The sequence below is a fragment of the Symphalangus syndactylus genome, chromosome 8 (assembly GCF_028878055.3).
Source record: "Symphalangus syndactylus isolate Jambi chromosome 8, NHGRI_mSymSyn1-v2.1_pri, whole genome shotgun sequence".
NCBI lineage: Eukaryota > Metazoa > Chordata > Mammalia > Primates > Hylobatidae > Symphalangus > Symphalangus syndactylus.
This window is the reverse complement of record NC_072430.2, coordinates 27540990-27556843: the sequence shown is the minus strand read 5'-3', so window position 1 is coordinate 27556843 and position 15854 is coordinate 27540990. Positions and strand designations below refer to the sequence as shown.

General features: G+C 44.9%; 1 protein-coding gene across 22 annotated transcripts in view; it reads right to left on the bottom strand.

Annotated features, from left to right (window-relative positions):
- FOXN3 (forkhead box N3) overlaps positions 1–15854 on the bottom strand; it is a 463072-nt gene that overhangs the window by 318696 nt on the left and 128522 nt on the right. For 11 of the 22 annotated variants that reach the window (XM_063644035.1, XM_055288474.2, XM_063644030.1 and 8 more), the window contains one exon: positions 11307–11409. The exons of 3 other annotated variants lie outside the window; for them this stretch is intronic. The gene's annotated coding sequence lies outside the window, so the exon portion shown is untranslated. The remainder of the gene's footprint in view (positions 1–11306; positions 11410–15854) is intronic. 8 more of the 22 variants (XM_063644036.1, XM_063644034.1, XM_063644028.1 and 5 more) reach the window with 1 other exon arrangement.

Genomic DNA, 15854 nt, shown 5'->3' with positions numbered 1-15854 from the left:
CACAGCACTCCAGCCTGGGCAGCAGAGTGAGACCCTATCTCAAAGAAAAAAAATAACAATTTAAAAGTTAAACAAAAATAGTTATCAAGCACCTAGCTACCTACAAACAGCCTTGTGCCATTCCATAGAAGAGCAACCAGCAGGCCATTCATTTCCTTATGTACCTTATAGGGCCCCGATGGGATACTGCAGAATCATACAGTCTTCAAACAGAACTTGGTACTACCCGATTCTCCACCAGTTTATCCAAGACTGATCCAGGAGAGAGTGTGTCAATACACCAGATCCAACAACACAGGGAAAATCTATTAAACCTGAACTGATGAGTAACTTGGACCTTTTGGTAGCTGCTATGACCAATTTCCTGCCCCTTGTTCACCTGGGAAACTACGTATCGCTGTGAGATAAGGATAACCGGTGGTATTTGGGGTGAGTGGTGCCGTGGGAGGGGTAGGCAAAGGCAATTAAGTCTCATCAGTTTCCAGCAGGAATAAATGCTGAGGAATGGGCTTAAACTTCTTGCTCTCGGACATGTGCATGTCACAAACACACACCTTTTTGTACTAGAGTCCTAGTGTTAGGTAGAAGTCCAGCTGTTCAGAGGCCATCTGACTGCACTTTTGGGGTGAAATAATGCCCTTTCCAAAAGCCTCTCCCCGGCCGGGCGCGGTGGCTCACGCTTGTAATCCCAGCACTTTGGGAGGCCGAGGCGGGCGGATCACGAGGTCAGGAGATTGAGACCACAGTGAAACCCCGTCTCTACTAAAAATACAAAAAATTAGCCGGGCGTGGTGGCGGGCGCCTGTAGTCCCAGCTACTCGGAGAGGCTGAGGCAGGAGAATGGCGTGAACCTGGGAGGTGGAGCTTGCAGTGAGCCGAGATTGCGCCACTGCACTCCAGCCTGGGTGACAGAGCGAGACTCCGTCTCAAAAAAAAAAAAAAAAAAAAAAAACAAAAGCCTCTCCCCTCATTCACCATGAGCTGATACATCTGTCATATTGACTGGGCCAATCTGAATGCCATTCTCCTTCAAGAGATCCCAACTTCAAAACAGCCCTTCCTCCTCAGACTCCCTGGCAGATGCCCCTGCTCGGACCCCCAACTGCTCCTCTGAACCAAATTCTGCCCAATTAAACCAAAATGCTCTCGCATATACTACGTTGACACCACCACTGAGGGAGCTATGAGCTTTGAGCATAGTTGAGTTTGGTCTCAAATGACTTGATCTCTGGTTAATGCTCAAATATCCGTTTTGGGAGTTCATATGCACACACCAGAGTGAGACAGAAATCAACATGGACACATAAACCACATAAACATATTCACTAGAGGGAAACAGCAGTGTCGTATTTTCCACAGTGATTAAGAGTCACCCCCTGCCTTCGCAGGGGATTGGGCCCGCCACATTTCCACCAGGAGATAAACCTGAGTAACCTAGAGTGCTAAAGATCGATGCCTGTTTATCTTTTCAAATGCTATCCCCCCACTCCTTAAACCAGGAAGAAAGTCTTCATTGCTGGTGTATCTCTAACACGTGCTAATCTTCTTTTTAATAAGAAGGATAAGCCACTGTCTTCAGACCTGCAGTGAATGGTAGTAAGGCGCCAGGAGGGAGAATAGAGAAGGAGGCAAGAATGACACCCAGGAGAAGGGCAAGAGAACCCCAGGCAAGGAGGCTCTGGGATCTGGATTTCACTCAGCAACAAAATTTCAAAAATAGTTTTGGGGACAGGCGTACGTGGCCAACTTTTTGTTTTGCCAAGTAAGGATATTGAACTCACTATCTTGAGCTTATTTTTCTCATTTTGCCTTAGACTAGGGGAACGCTCATGTTTGAATACCTACTTGTGCATATCTGTGTACTGTCTGTGTCCCCCACCCCCTTAGACTAAGCCCAAGCACGGCACCTCGGAATTGCCTCTGCCTCCCACACAGAGGCTCCCCAGGATCCAGAAACCGCTGAAATAGACCAGACTGGATCCCCGATCTGAGGAGTATTCCATATTTCTCCTTTCACTTGAGAATGTTTTACACTTCCTTATCTTCCTATCTTCCTTCAGAGAATTTCTGTGAAATATCTTTTCTAGGGTGTTATAAAGCCATCTTAAAAAAAAGAAATCAACACTTTCTCCCCAGGAGTCACTTCAACCCTTGATAAGAAAGTAGTTTATGTGCTTCTGAAGGAAATGAATTCTAACTAAAAGGGCATTCCCACTTTCGGCCTGGGGGCCTGACCTGCAACAGCCAAGAACAGAGCTGCAAAGAGTGCCAAGGCCTTCTTCCTCAGGCAGAGCAGCCAAGGGGCAGACTTTCCAAGCCTTCGTCTTGAGAATACGCCACAGCCAGCCAGGATGACTGGGCTGAAGGGAATCAGCTTGAAGGCTCTGGGCCAGACCCAGGGCTTTCAGCAACAAATAAGGATTTAGACCAGTTTAATTTCTGAATTCTTGGAAGACAAAGACCATGTATATTAAAGTGGTCAGCACGATGCCTGTTTGCCATGTGTAAATAGGCATTTAGTCCATTTTTTATGGCAATTGTGATAATGTTGATGAGAACAATGGGAGAAAAAAAAATAACCAAAGTCCTTTATCCCTTGAGAGGACACTGGATCTGGCCTCACGACCCCTCACAGGTTATACCAAGAGCTTCCACAAGGCCTTCAACACTGATATAGTTTGGATATCTGTCCCCACCCAAATCTCATGTTGAAATGTAATCGCCAGTGTTGGAGGTGGGGCCTGGTGGAGGTGTCTGGGTCATGGGGGAGAAGCCCTCATGAGTGACTTGGGTCATCCCCTTGGTGATAAGTGTGTTCTCACTCTGAGTTCACATAAGGTCTAGTTGTTTGAAAGTGTGTGGCACCTCCCTTCACCTCTTGCTCCCATTCTCGCCATGTGGCGTGCCTGCCCTCACCTTGCCTTCTGCCATGATTGGAAGTTTCCTGAGGCCTCCTCGGAAGCAGATGCCACTGTGCTTCCTGTACAGCCTGCAGAACCATGAGCCAATTAAATCTCTTTTCTTATAAATTACCCAATCTCAGGTGTTTCTTTATAGCAGTGCCGGAGTAGACTAATACAAACAAGGGCTGTTTGTTGAATAAACAATGAATGAATTCTCATATTCATCTTATCTTTCGGTACACAAAAACAACTGGTTTAGAAATCTTTTAGATTAATTCTCACTTAAATAAAATATATATTTTAATCTTACTTCCAATTATCAGTCAGGATCATACATTCTTGGGTAATAAGAACCATAATAGTAATTTTAAGAGCTGCCACAGAGTGAGTGTTTACTATCTTCCAAGTACTGGGCCAAGTACTTTATGAGAATGATTTTATTTAATTACCACAACACCGGCTGAGCGCAGTGGCTCCCATGTATAATCCCGGCACTTTTGGAGGCCGAGGCAGGCGGATCACTTGAGGTCAGGAGTTTGAGACCAGCCTGGCCAACACGGTGAAACCCTGTCTCTACTGAAAATACAAAAATTAGCTAGGTGTGGTGGTGCATGCCTGTAATCCCAGCTACTCAGGAGACTGAGGCACAAGAATCACTTCAACCCAGGAGGCGGAGGTTGCAGTGAGCCAAGATCGAGCCATTGCACTCCAGCCTGGGTGAGATAGCGAGACTCCATCTCAAAAAAAAAAAAAAAAAAAAAAAAAATTACCACAACACCTCTACAAGATAAATATCCCTATCCCTATTTTACAGATGGGGAAATGGAGGTTCAGACAGCTTACATCATTTTCTCAGAATGCACTCCTCAGAAATCCCATTCCAATCATGCAGCTGAAAGAGCAAGGACTGGGAGCTGAAACTGTGGCTGATAGCCTCACCCTGGCATCCACTGCCTCAGCCTGAAGATCTTGGGCCACTTCATTAAAACCCACCGTGCCATAAGCTACAGCTTTTAAGGTACACACACTTTAACTGGAGCTGCTGAAAACCTAGGCCAGTCCTCTCTCCTGGAAGCCTATGTTGTTTTCATTCAGTTTTAAAGCCTGTTCAGCCTTTATACCCTCTCTCTCGGGAGCCCTAACTTCAACCCCCAGGCCTTGGCACCACTGCAGCAAAGGACCCTGTTGCAAAGTCATTCTGCTGGATTAGACAAACCCATTTCTCTCAGGATAGTTAGTGCAATTCCAAAATGGCTTATGATGAGCCAAAACTCTCAACTTGTTTTAAATAAAGCAAGCTCTCCAGAATCCCAGAGCTGTAGTCGGTGGTGGTGGTGTGATGAACGCTGGTGTGAAGCTGTCCTCCCTTTCCGCAGATGTCTTTCACTGTGATCTCTGTGGTCCTTAGTTTCTCTGTATTTAGAATACAAACTCTTACCTACCTCACAGAAATGATTGTAACAACCAAGTGGGACAGTACAAATACTTTTTGAAAAACATTAAATGCCTTCTACAACTGAGATGTTAACATTAGACTTTTCCAATAGGACAGGTTATGGAAAATTCAACTAGGCATTTAGAAGGCCAAAGCATGGATCCAAAAACTCTCTCTGATACATATATGGTGATTTTTCCATTTAATTAACTGTTTCTGGGGAGCACCTAGAGCCATTATCAAAGGTGCTAACTGGGCAGCCAATGGGAAAACTCTTAATAGGTCTATGAGTCAGTCCTTTGGAAAGCTTTCGTCTTGTGTTTTAATATTCGGGCTCCATTTATGACTCAAGCATAACTTTCCTTGGTATTAAGTAACAAGGAACTGAGATTAATTGCCCAATTTTTAACTACATTTGGCCTGTTTGCATCCCATGTTGTAAGCACCCTACTAGGGCTGTAAGAACAAGGTATTTGTCACTGACTATTGCGAAAAAGCTTGGGCATCTGAACACTTTATGATCAGTAAAATACAGGATTCTAGCCTCCTAAGAGGCAGGCGGATCATGAGGTCAGGAGATCGAGACCATCCTGGCTAACACAGTGAAACCCCATCTCTACTAAAAATACAAAAAATTAGCCAGACGTGGTGGCGGGCACCTGTAGTCCCAGCTACTTGGGAGGCTGAAGCAGGAGAATCGCTTCAACTCGGGAGGCGGAGGTTGCAGTGAGCCTAGACCGTGCCATTTCACTCCAGCCTGGGCAAGAAGAGCAAAACTCTATCTCAAAAAAAAAAAAAGAAAAGAAAAGAAAAAAATGGTTTGAGAACATCACAGGAAACCATGCTGAACTCAGTGTGTTGACTTTTACACCCTATAACCTGGCCAGCTGGCTCTATGTCTCGAAGCATCAGACTCCATTTTGAACATGGATTTCTTTTTTCCTTTCCGGAGTCTCTCATTTTCTCCATTGTATTCATTCAGAGGGAAAAAAAAGACCTCATAAATGTCATTTCATATTCCAAGCAATTTGCTATAGGCAACTACACCATTACTTTGTACAAATAAATTTACATAAATCATTATTAGAATGTTTTATCTTGGCAACATTATTTGGTTCCCAGAACACAAATTAAATGCATGCTTAAAGCAGAATATTTTAAAGTTATTCCTATATTGTTTATGAGACAGGATTAGAAATTTCCATCTAATTTTTCTTTCATAATGGAATTCCTTTAGTTTTCTTTGTACGTTTAGAAACCATATGTATAATTTTCTGGGGGGTTTCTTGAAGCAAGCCATGCAGTAGATGACTGTGCCACATTTCGTTCATTTTTCAGCTGCTGTTCCCTTTGATTTTGTGGGTTTGGTTTTGAACACTGATTAGGAAGGCCAGGAACCAGGGGAATTGCAATACAGACTCCTAAGTAGACGGCTTTTTGTTTGATAATATTCTGCACATAAACTGGTCTTTGATTGTGGTTAAGCTTTATTTATTTATTTTTTTAATAAACAAATGTGTAAATAAACTCCCTGCACTCAGTTTCTCCTGGCTGTTTGGGTTGGGAAGGGGCCTGTTTGGATTCTCTGCACAGCACATGGCAAGTCTTCACTGGCTGGAGTTTTACTCCACCCTAGATTTCAAAATAAAATCTTTTCCATGTAAAATGCAGCGCCCACTTTTAAAACAAGCTGCACTTGTCAACATCAGGGTAGGGAGTGGTGGCAGGGGACCGGACGGGAAGTCAGCAGACACGCACGTCAGTGAGGCCTGCTGTTGCTGGCTCTGGAAAACGACATAGTGACTTCCCGGCTCGTCTTCTCATTGGTGTCACAAAGGGCTGGACTCCTGGCTCACGGCTGGAACTTTCTACCAGTATGTGGTCTGAGAACAGATTCCAGGGCCACTGTCAAGGAAGTGGGGCCCCATGAGGTCAAGGGGGCAATACTCAAAAACGGGGAGTGAGGCAGCCCCGTGGAGGGCTTAAGAACACAGATTCCAATAGTCAGGGTTCAAATCAACACACCAAATCAACCACTTACTACCTGTGTGACTGAATAATTCAAACCTTTCTGCATCTCTGTTGCCTCATCTGAAAATGAAGAGATTATGCATACATACCTATCAGTCTTATTTTGGGGATTAAATGAAGCAACGCAACAAAAAGCTGAGAAGAGTGTCTGACTCTTAGAAGAGGCTCAATAAACAGTAGCTAACATTAATCTTAAAGGATGACCAGTGGAGTCAAGCTAGGGCGATCATATCATTTATGGTCTAAACCAGGATATTTCTGGGTGTGAAAGGGAAGACTGTATGGTAATTATATTGGGTCAACTGGCGTATGCTAGGACAGTCCCAGGCATACTGGGACTTGTGTAACCCTGCACCTAGCCCATACCATTCAAGACTCAATAAAGAAATTTATTTTTTGCTTACAATTATATATTGCATATTTTACAATTTGTTACTCCTTTTAAAGTTCTTTCATACACTTTATTTGAACTTTTCTTAAAATGTGTGAAAATGTAGGACTGAATTAATTACCCCTTAATAATATGAAAACAAAGGCACAAAAAAAGTATAGACTTTCCCGTAGTGACCCAGTGTTGCTGAGCAGTGGGGGACAGTATCCCATGAGCTCCTCCGTATTTCACGGCCTCCTGCCAGAGAGACAGGCTCATGTGACTAGCCCTGACCAATGGCCTGTCACCTCTAGTCTCAAGCACTGAAGCATGTGTGTGCAGCCGGGCACACTGGCTCACACCTGTAATCCCAGCACTTTAGGAGGTCAAAGACGGAGGATTGCTTAAGCCCAGAAGTTTGAGACCAGCCTGAACAACATAGCAAGACCCTGACTCTACACAAAATTTTAAAAACGAGACTACAGCATGCCTGTAGTCCCAGCTACTCAGGAAGCTCAGACAGGAGGATCCCTTGAGCCCAGGAGTTCAAGGCTGCAGTGAGCCATGATCATGCCACTGCACTCCAGCTGGAGCAACAGAGCAAAACCCTGTCTAAAAAAATGAATGGAGCTGGGCATGGTGGCTCACACCTATAATCCCAGCACTTTGGGAGGCTGAGGCAGGTGGATCACTTGAGGCCAAGAGTTCAAGACCAGCCTAGCCAACATGGCGAAACCCTGTCTCTACTAGAAAATAAAGAAATTAGCTGGGCATGGTGGCACATGTCTGTAATCCCAGCTACTCAGGAGGCTCAGATAGGAGGATCCCTTGAGCCCAGGAGTTCAAGGCTACAGTGAGCCATGATCACACCACTGCACTCTAGCTGGGGCAACAGAGCAAGACCCTGTATGGAAAAAAAAAAAAAAAAAAAAAGAATGGAGCCAGTACAGTGGTTCACACCTATAATCCCAGCACTTTGGGAGACCAAGGTGGATGGATCACTTGAGGCCAGGAGTTCTAGACCAACCTGGCCAACATGGCAAAACCCCATCTCTACTAAATATACAAAAATTAGCCAGGTGCGGTGGCACGCTTCTGTAATCCCAGCTACTCAGGGGGCTGAGGCAGGAGAATCGCTTGAACCCAGTAGGTGGAGGTTGCAGAGAGCCGAGATTGCGCCATTGCACTCTAGCCTGGGAGACAGAGTGAGACTCTGTCTCAAAAAAGAACAAAGAATGGTTGTACGTTCTCAACTCTTTCCTTCACATGTTGTAGCAGCCAGGAAGCCATGTTTGGAGATGTAGATATCACAAGATGGAAGAGGCCTGGGACCTCAAAGTACTGGATGCAAGAGAGCAACACTGGCCCAATCCCAACTCTGGGCAAATGAGACATAAGCTTTTGTTGCACTAAGCCCCTGAGATGTAGGGTGTACTTTTTTTAAGTAGTCCCAGGTTGGAATGCAATAGCACGATCTCGGCTCACTGCAACCTCCACCTCCCGGGTTCAAGTGATTCTCCTGCCTCAGCCTCCCGAGTTGCTGGGATTACAGGCACCCACCATCACGCCCAGCTAATTTTTGTATTTTTGTAGAGACGGGGTTTCACCATGTTGGCCAGGCTGGTCTTGAACTCCTGACCTCAGGTGATCCACCTGCCTTGGCCTCCCAAAGTGCTGGGATTACAGACGAGAGCCACCGCACCCAGCCTGGGTGTACTTTTTACCCTAATATACTACTGCCTGCCCTGGCTCAGCTGGTTAGTAAGATTAGAACCCACATCTTTTACTATAGTTTTCATTCAACAGTATCATAAAATGCTACCAGATTGGGAAAAAGCATTGCCAAGATTAAATGCCATAGCTTACTCATGGTAAGCCTTCAAAGCTTACTTGATTTAAAACAAAATATTTATTTGGTTTAAAATAAAATCGTTCACACCCAGAGCCAAGTAAAAAGAAAAAAGTTCCAAAATGCAAGGTTTGTTTTAATTTGGTGCTGATTTATTCCAACATTTAGGTTAATCCAAGAAGTCTGGATGCCTCATCTTACAGACAACCCTAAGACGAAATGGCCTCATGTTGCATCTAGGTTTTATTTTAAGTTAAAGAGATGAATGGAAATATCCAACTAGAGTGTGACCAATTTGCTATCTCACTCCAGAAAATCCCCCCTTCTGCTCTTTCCTATTCTAATCCTACTCATCCTTTCAACCTATTTTCTTAATGGGGAGAAAGCTCCACACATCAAATTTCACAAACACTTACGTCACACAATTGCCTAGGCCAGGAGTTGGTAAGCTTTTCCCATAAAAGACCATAGGGTAAATATTTCATGGTTTCCATTGCACTTATTTAACTCTGCCATTGTAAGGGCAACAACTGCCATAGACAATCCAGAAATGAACAAACATGGCTCTGTTTCAATAACATTTTATTTAGGGACACTGAAATTTGCATTCCATATACATTTCATGAGGCACAAAATTTTATTCTTTTAATTTTTCCCAACCACTGAAAAATGTGAAAACCATTCTTAGTACATTGGCGATGCACATACAGGCGGCAGGCAGTACTTGGTCCCTGGGCCGACTGTGGTTTACCAACCCTTGGCCTGGGCTTAGGAGGGGTGGCAACAATCTATTAGGCAATTTCTGCAGTGGGAGGAGAACACAAATACTGCTATTCTAGTTCTTCCACTTCCTGGTGGCTGGTGATCCCAGGCTATGATTCCAGAAGGCCCAAGCTTCTGCACACCTGTGTGCAGGAAGGCAGATGGTGCGTGGCCAGGGAGGACCCAACAGGCAGCGAGCGGGGTCTCAGCTGGCAACTCTCAGTAGCACGTTTAAGACCCAGGACAGGCCAGGTGTGGTGGCTCATGCCTGTAATCCCAGCACTTTGGAGAATGTGCCTTGGGATGCCAAGGCAAGAGGATCACTTGAGGTCAGGAGTTCGAGACCAGCCTGGCCAATATGGTGAAACACCGTCTCTACTACAAATACAAAAATTAGCCGGGCGTGATGGCGGACGTCTGTAGCCCCAGCTACTCAGGAGGCTGAGGTAGGAGAACAGCTTCAACCTGGGAGGCGGAGGTTACAGTGAGCAGAGATGGCGCCGCTGCACTCCAGCCTAGGTGACAGAGCAAGACTCTCTCAAAAAAAAAAAAAAAAGACCCAGGGCAGTGAAAGCCACCACTGCTTCCACCAGCTTAACAAAGGGCAGACCTGGCGGAGAGTGAGGGGTGGACAGGATCCACTGCACCATACCCAAATTAATCAGGGCACTTGGCTCCCATCCCTGACTACAGCCCCAGCCCTCCCCCTTGAGACCCTCCCTGAATTCTGGCTTTCAGAACTCTCTGGATGAGCTCCCAGCCTTACTTTATAAATGCGTGTTCTTAACTTATGCTTCCTCCCCTGCAGCTCCACTTCTCAGAATCGCCCCTTGTGAATTACCAGGAATTGACCTCACAGAGCTCATCCCAGGGCCCTGACAAGCCCCAAAGGCCAGACAGAGCTCAGAGGGGAGGATGGCAGGTGTGTGAGAGAAGAGTAAATAATCAGGTAGACAGGCAGAGGCAGGGTGTGGACAGGCCCAGAGAAGCAGAAAAGATCAGCAAAGCAGTGGCCAAGCCAGGGTGGGTCAACAGAAACCACTGTCCCAGCAGGACAGTGCCAGCCAAAGCCCCTCTGCAATGGGAAGGTGGAGTTTCCTCAACAGGCTCCACTCCAGGATCCTTAAGGGACCCCTGAAGGGGAGTCTGGTTCTGGGTGGGGCAGAAGATCTGGGTCCTCTAGACCTTCTGATGGAGGCAGTCAGGACCTCAACTGCCTGCGTTCACGGTGGGTTCATTCCTGTCTTCCCCTCAAGGCTCAATGCCACACCTCTTCCTTCTGCCTGGCCAAATGATCCACAGTGACAAAGCCCAACTGAGGCCCTCCCCGGTCCCTGAATTCTTCCCTAATTATTTCAATCCCAATCCTCAAAGCTTCTCCATTCCCTGAACCGAGGAACTACCACCAGCTCATAGCCCCGGCCCTATGCTCAGCACCATCTGCCATTTTCTTTTGAGTGAGTCAACTTTGCCTAAACTGTGGGCTGAGGATAGGAGCCAGCCTTCTACTTTTTCATCCCCACCTGTCCCAAGAACACACAACAGATACTCAATACTTACTGAACTCAACTAAAAGTACAACATTAGAAAGATTAATACAATTAAAGTAAAACATGAGATGGTGGCAACAAAAATAATTTAGAAGCTAATTTCTATGTGAAAATTCCCAGCAATATTCCGGTGGCTTTGTATTTCTACGACTCCCACCAGAATTTTAAATAAAGATGTCATTCAATGTTTTTAATCATCTTAATGCCTAAATTGGATTGACCACATTGTCAAGTCTGATCACCTGCATAAATTGATCATTAAGAAGATTGGGGGGAGGCGGGGGAGGATACCAGTTGATGGAGAAATAATCAATTTGGTATTTGCATTTAAATATAGCTTTGGCATTTCATTTATTCAATGCAATCTACGTAAAGCATGGCGAGCTGGGGAAGGCAGTGTGATTACCTGAGTCGGAATGGGTCCAGGAAACCGAGGTCAGCATTGCTCCCGTCACAGAAAGGACAGAGGGGCCTCCATAATCACGAGAATGCTGGTCTTCTAGAGGCTGCTGGAAAGGAGCAGTAGGAAGTCAGAATTAAGCAGAAGCAGCAGAGAGAGCCCTTGCAACCACAATGGATGTCATCTCTGGCCTGACTCTAGAAAATGACGCACTTCAGTGAAAAAGCCAATTGTAACAGTACCTCTTTATTTCTTGGATCGTTATTAAAAGACTGGATCTTTCACGAGGGAGTGTTTTTGAAACTGTCTCATGGGGCATAAGAAGATCCAGAAATTTGAAAATACATGCCATCTCAATATGAGATTATTTTATTTTGCTACAACTGCCATTGAGACATTTGTGAGATCATTTTATGTACTACAGCTGCTACTCAAACACTTGTCTACATAAAGGAAAAACATCAGAGCACCCACAAGCGCTCAAGGCCAGCATTTCACCCCACGGACCAGCCTTGATCCACTGGGTAGACCAAGTGTACAGGCTGCAAAGTCAACGACTCTATTGTTGTAAAATGAAATGTCTCTGGCTCTACTCCTCACTAAATGGGCTGCAAGTTATCAGGCCATGGTTAACCAATAATCTTGCAAAATAGGAAAGCTGGTACATGAGACAGATTGCATAATAATCTCTGAAGAAGATATCTTTTTAACCGGGGCCTCAAGGATAACAAATCAATGAACCCTCTAATGAAAAGAATGGTATTAACCTATGCACTGTAGTCTGAGAATGTTAGGAGTATATTAATCAGATCGGCGGTTCCCAAACTGTGGGTCTTGGAATAGCAGCATCAATATTGACTGAGAGTTTGTTGGAAATGCAAATTATTGGCCCCTACCCAATATCTACTGAGTCAGAATATATTATCCAGAAGTAGGGCCCAGAAATCTGTGTTTTAACAAGCCCTCCAAGTAATTCTGATATACCTTAGATCATTAATTTATCCACCCATACAAAGACATTCTGTTGTAAAATAAAATCACCCTACTCTACTTTGTGTTTAAGCTCCTATAAGGACAAAGCATAGAGTTAGGGATCGCACCATGGAGGGATGAAGAGTCAGAGATGATAAAGAACCGGCCCTCGAGAAACATATTGTCCACTATGGAAAATAAGACACATATGCAAGCAACTCAAATACTGGCAGATACTGGCAGACCGTGTTATTTCTTCTAACGGCTGGAGAGTGTCAAGACAAAGGAGACATTTGTTTCCATTTGGGGTGAGGAGTGGGGGGTGCCACAAAAGGAAGGCATCATGAAGACAATAATAATGGCCTTGAGATTAGGACAGAATTTTAACAACAACAAAAACCAGACAGCAACCGAAGCGAAGGCCCAGAGGTTGGAAAGCATGAGGGCTATTCGGGGGCATGGGGTAACCAGGTCTGGCTGATACAAGAGAAACCTGAAGGTGACCTGAGTGAGACAAGGTTACTTCCAAGTGCAGACAGGTAAGAGCTAGGGGCTCTTTTTTTTTTTTTTTTTGAGACAGAGTCTCTCTCTGTTGCCCAGACCAGAGTGCAGTGGCACAATCTCAGCTCACTGCAACCTCTGCCTCCCAGGTTCAAGCGATTCTCCTGCCTCAGCCTCCCCAGTAGCTGGGATCACAGGAGCCCACTACCACACTGGGCTAATTTTTGTATTTTTAGCACAGACAGGGTTTCGCCATGTTGGTCAGGCTGGGGGCTCCTCTTTTTCATTAAAGACCACCGAGCAGGCACCAGTGGCTTATGTTTAATTAATGTCTGGGCCAGGCACGGTGACTCATGCCTGTAACCCCTGCACTTTGGGATGCCGAGGTGGGCACACCGCTTGAGCCCAGGAGTTCAAAACCAGCCTGGGCAACAGGGCAAAACCCTATCTCTACAAAAAATACAAAACAAAACAAAAAAATAGGTGTAGTGGTACAGGCCTGTAGTCCCAGCCACCTAGGAGGCTGAAGAGAGAGGAGCATCTGAACTTAGAGGTCAAAGCCACAGTGAGCCATGATGGTGCCACTGCCCCATCTCAAAAAAAAAAAAAAAAAAAATCTACATCCAGTTTACTTTTCTGTACTTTTGGCAGTGCATTTTCTAAAGGGAAGAACCGCAACTGCTTCAAGGATTAACAGCAGAAGGTTTGTCTAGGAGGAAGAATTCACACACAAAATTTTAAAGTAGGTACAAGAATCTGGAAGTCACAGTTGCCTCAGGCCATTCTGCAAAGGGGCAAAATGTTACCACGCCTCGACAGCCCCTGAGGACATCTCTGGTATTAGCTTTCAAAAAATACTGTCACTCAAGTTGAGAGGGGTATGACTCAGTCTCCAAAAAAGTTAAATTAATACATCTCCAATTAGAGGAAAAAATGCTTTTCATGATCAAATTGGTATGGCTTTGCTTCTAGAAAATGGACATAAATAGGTTTTATTTCCTGATGTTGGTAGGTGAACAAGGCGGTACTGAAAATGTTTTTCATGTCACACCAAGACTCGGATTGAAACGAAGCCGGATTCAGAATTGGCAGTCTCTGCTTACCCATGCCAGCTTCGCCACTCAACTTTCTGAGTCACTATGGACAAGGCATAAACCCCCTGAACCTCAGTTTTTCATCTATCAAGAAAAAGAGGCACCAACCTACCCCACCTTCTTGGAAATTTAAATAAGAAAATAGAAATGAAGTTGCTGTGAAAATTATAAAGTGCAATACTATATAGAGGTATAGAATTATCCTCCTCATCGAGGCATTTGGCTACTAATTAACACTTGTTATCCTACTGGCCTTTGAAAATATAAAAGCAACATGTTTCTGATGCCCTTGAGATTCTCCTTTTAAATATTTGTAGATACAGTAGTTCTGAGGAACAAACTTGGCATCAACCAAACCATTCTCCCAAAAAGCATTTCAAGGTAAATCTTTTACTTGTAATTAAAAAATTTTTTTGTATTCCTCTAACCACGATAGAGCATCCAGTTATCTTTTAGCAGCTCCTGGTGAGCACAACTCAGTCTTCAGCAACACCGACATATATGATGGCAATAATTTATCATCTCTGCAGTCGTTTAGTCCCAGATGGACCATTTACTAATTTATTTCCATATGTAACTGGCAGAGAGATTAATCAGGCTTCCAACTCCAAAACCTGAATTGTGCTTTATTCCCTTAACAGGCTAACTCTGGGCAGAAGAGGCACAGATTTACACAGAAACCAAGAGTTCCTCTTAAAAAGCCTGTCAGCCTCAGACGCAAGCCTTACACACACACACACACGCACACGCATGCACACACTTGCACACACATCTTTCTTGAGACAGCTTGCTCCTATGTCAGCTTGGAGGGCTGGTTCTTTCCTCAGATCCTCATGGACTCCACACAGGAGCTGTGTCTGATACAACTGCAGGCAGGAGTAAAACGTAATGCCAAATGCAGTAAAGTTGCAGCCACATTCCCCTCCCTGTCTGCAAGGTCGGAAGCTCAGATTTCTGAAAATGAAGAGATCTTTTTGCCATGGTGCTGCGACCAGCTGGCCCAGTGATGCGGTGCCCAGGCGCTGGGAGGCATGTGCTTGCTTTTTTCCACTCTTTTTAAGGGTCTGAACTTGACTGAATTCAGCAGCTGCCGTGTCCTCAGCGATGGCTAATGAATTGTTAGCTTTGCTCCCGGTTCCCCTGAGCTCAACTCCCAGTCCACTTTTGTTTTTAATTCTATCCCAATGATATCAGCGTTTAGCAAAGAGTGGTGAACGGATTGTTGTTGGATGACGGTGTTTACATATAGAAAGCAAGCCAGACATGGGCAGAAAGCACCAGCTGATCCCTGATGCCTTAAGTGGAACCCAAGGCCATGCCAAGAAGGCCTGGCAGACAGGAGCATGTGGAGGTATTGTCGGCTAAGCTAAGTTCACATACCTGGGGCGCTAACCAACTCTCTCGCTTTGAAGAAGTCACTTGACAGTTCAGGTTTAAAATTCTCTCCCCTATAATATGAATTTAGCTCCCTGAAGTTCCTTCTGGCTCTAAAATCTAGTGATTCTATGAATATGAAAAAGATCAGCCATTCACCTGGTTTGTTCCATGAGTTTAGCCGATGACAAACAGCAGGAAGTTTGGAAGCATCTGAAAGTGGCTGAATGGGTCCAGATGCTTTTGGTGCTGTGACAGACACAGCCTTTGGAATCTCAGCAGCCAACAGATTCCTTTTGCTCAAAGAACAGAAGCATCTGACGACTGGTCCACAATGTATATCTTTACAAGGTTTTAAGAATTCAATTAAATACAACAGTTCCATTACAGTATTATTCTAGGTATGGCGAATCCTGCAAAAGTACATACGTCATGGCCCTTGTCTTTAATACATTTACATATTAGTTAAGGAGATACACTGCTAATCATTTTTGGTTTTTTTGAGATAGCGTTTCGCCCACGTGGCCCAGGCTGGAGTGCAATGGCGCGATCTCGGCTCACCGCAGCCTCCGCCTCCCGGGTTCAAGTGATTCTCCTGCCTCAGCTGGGATTA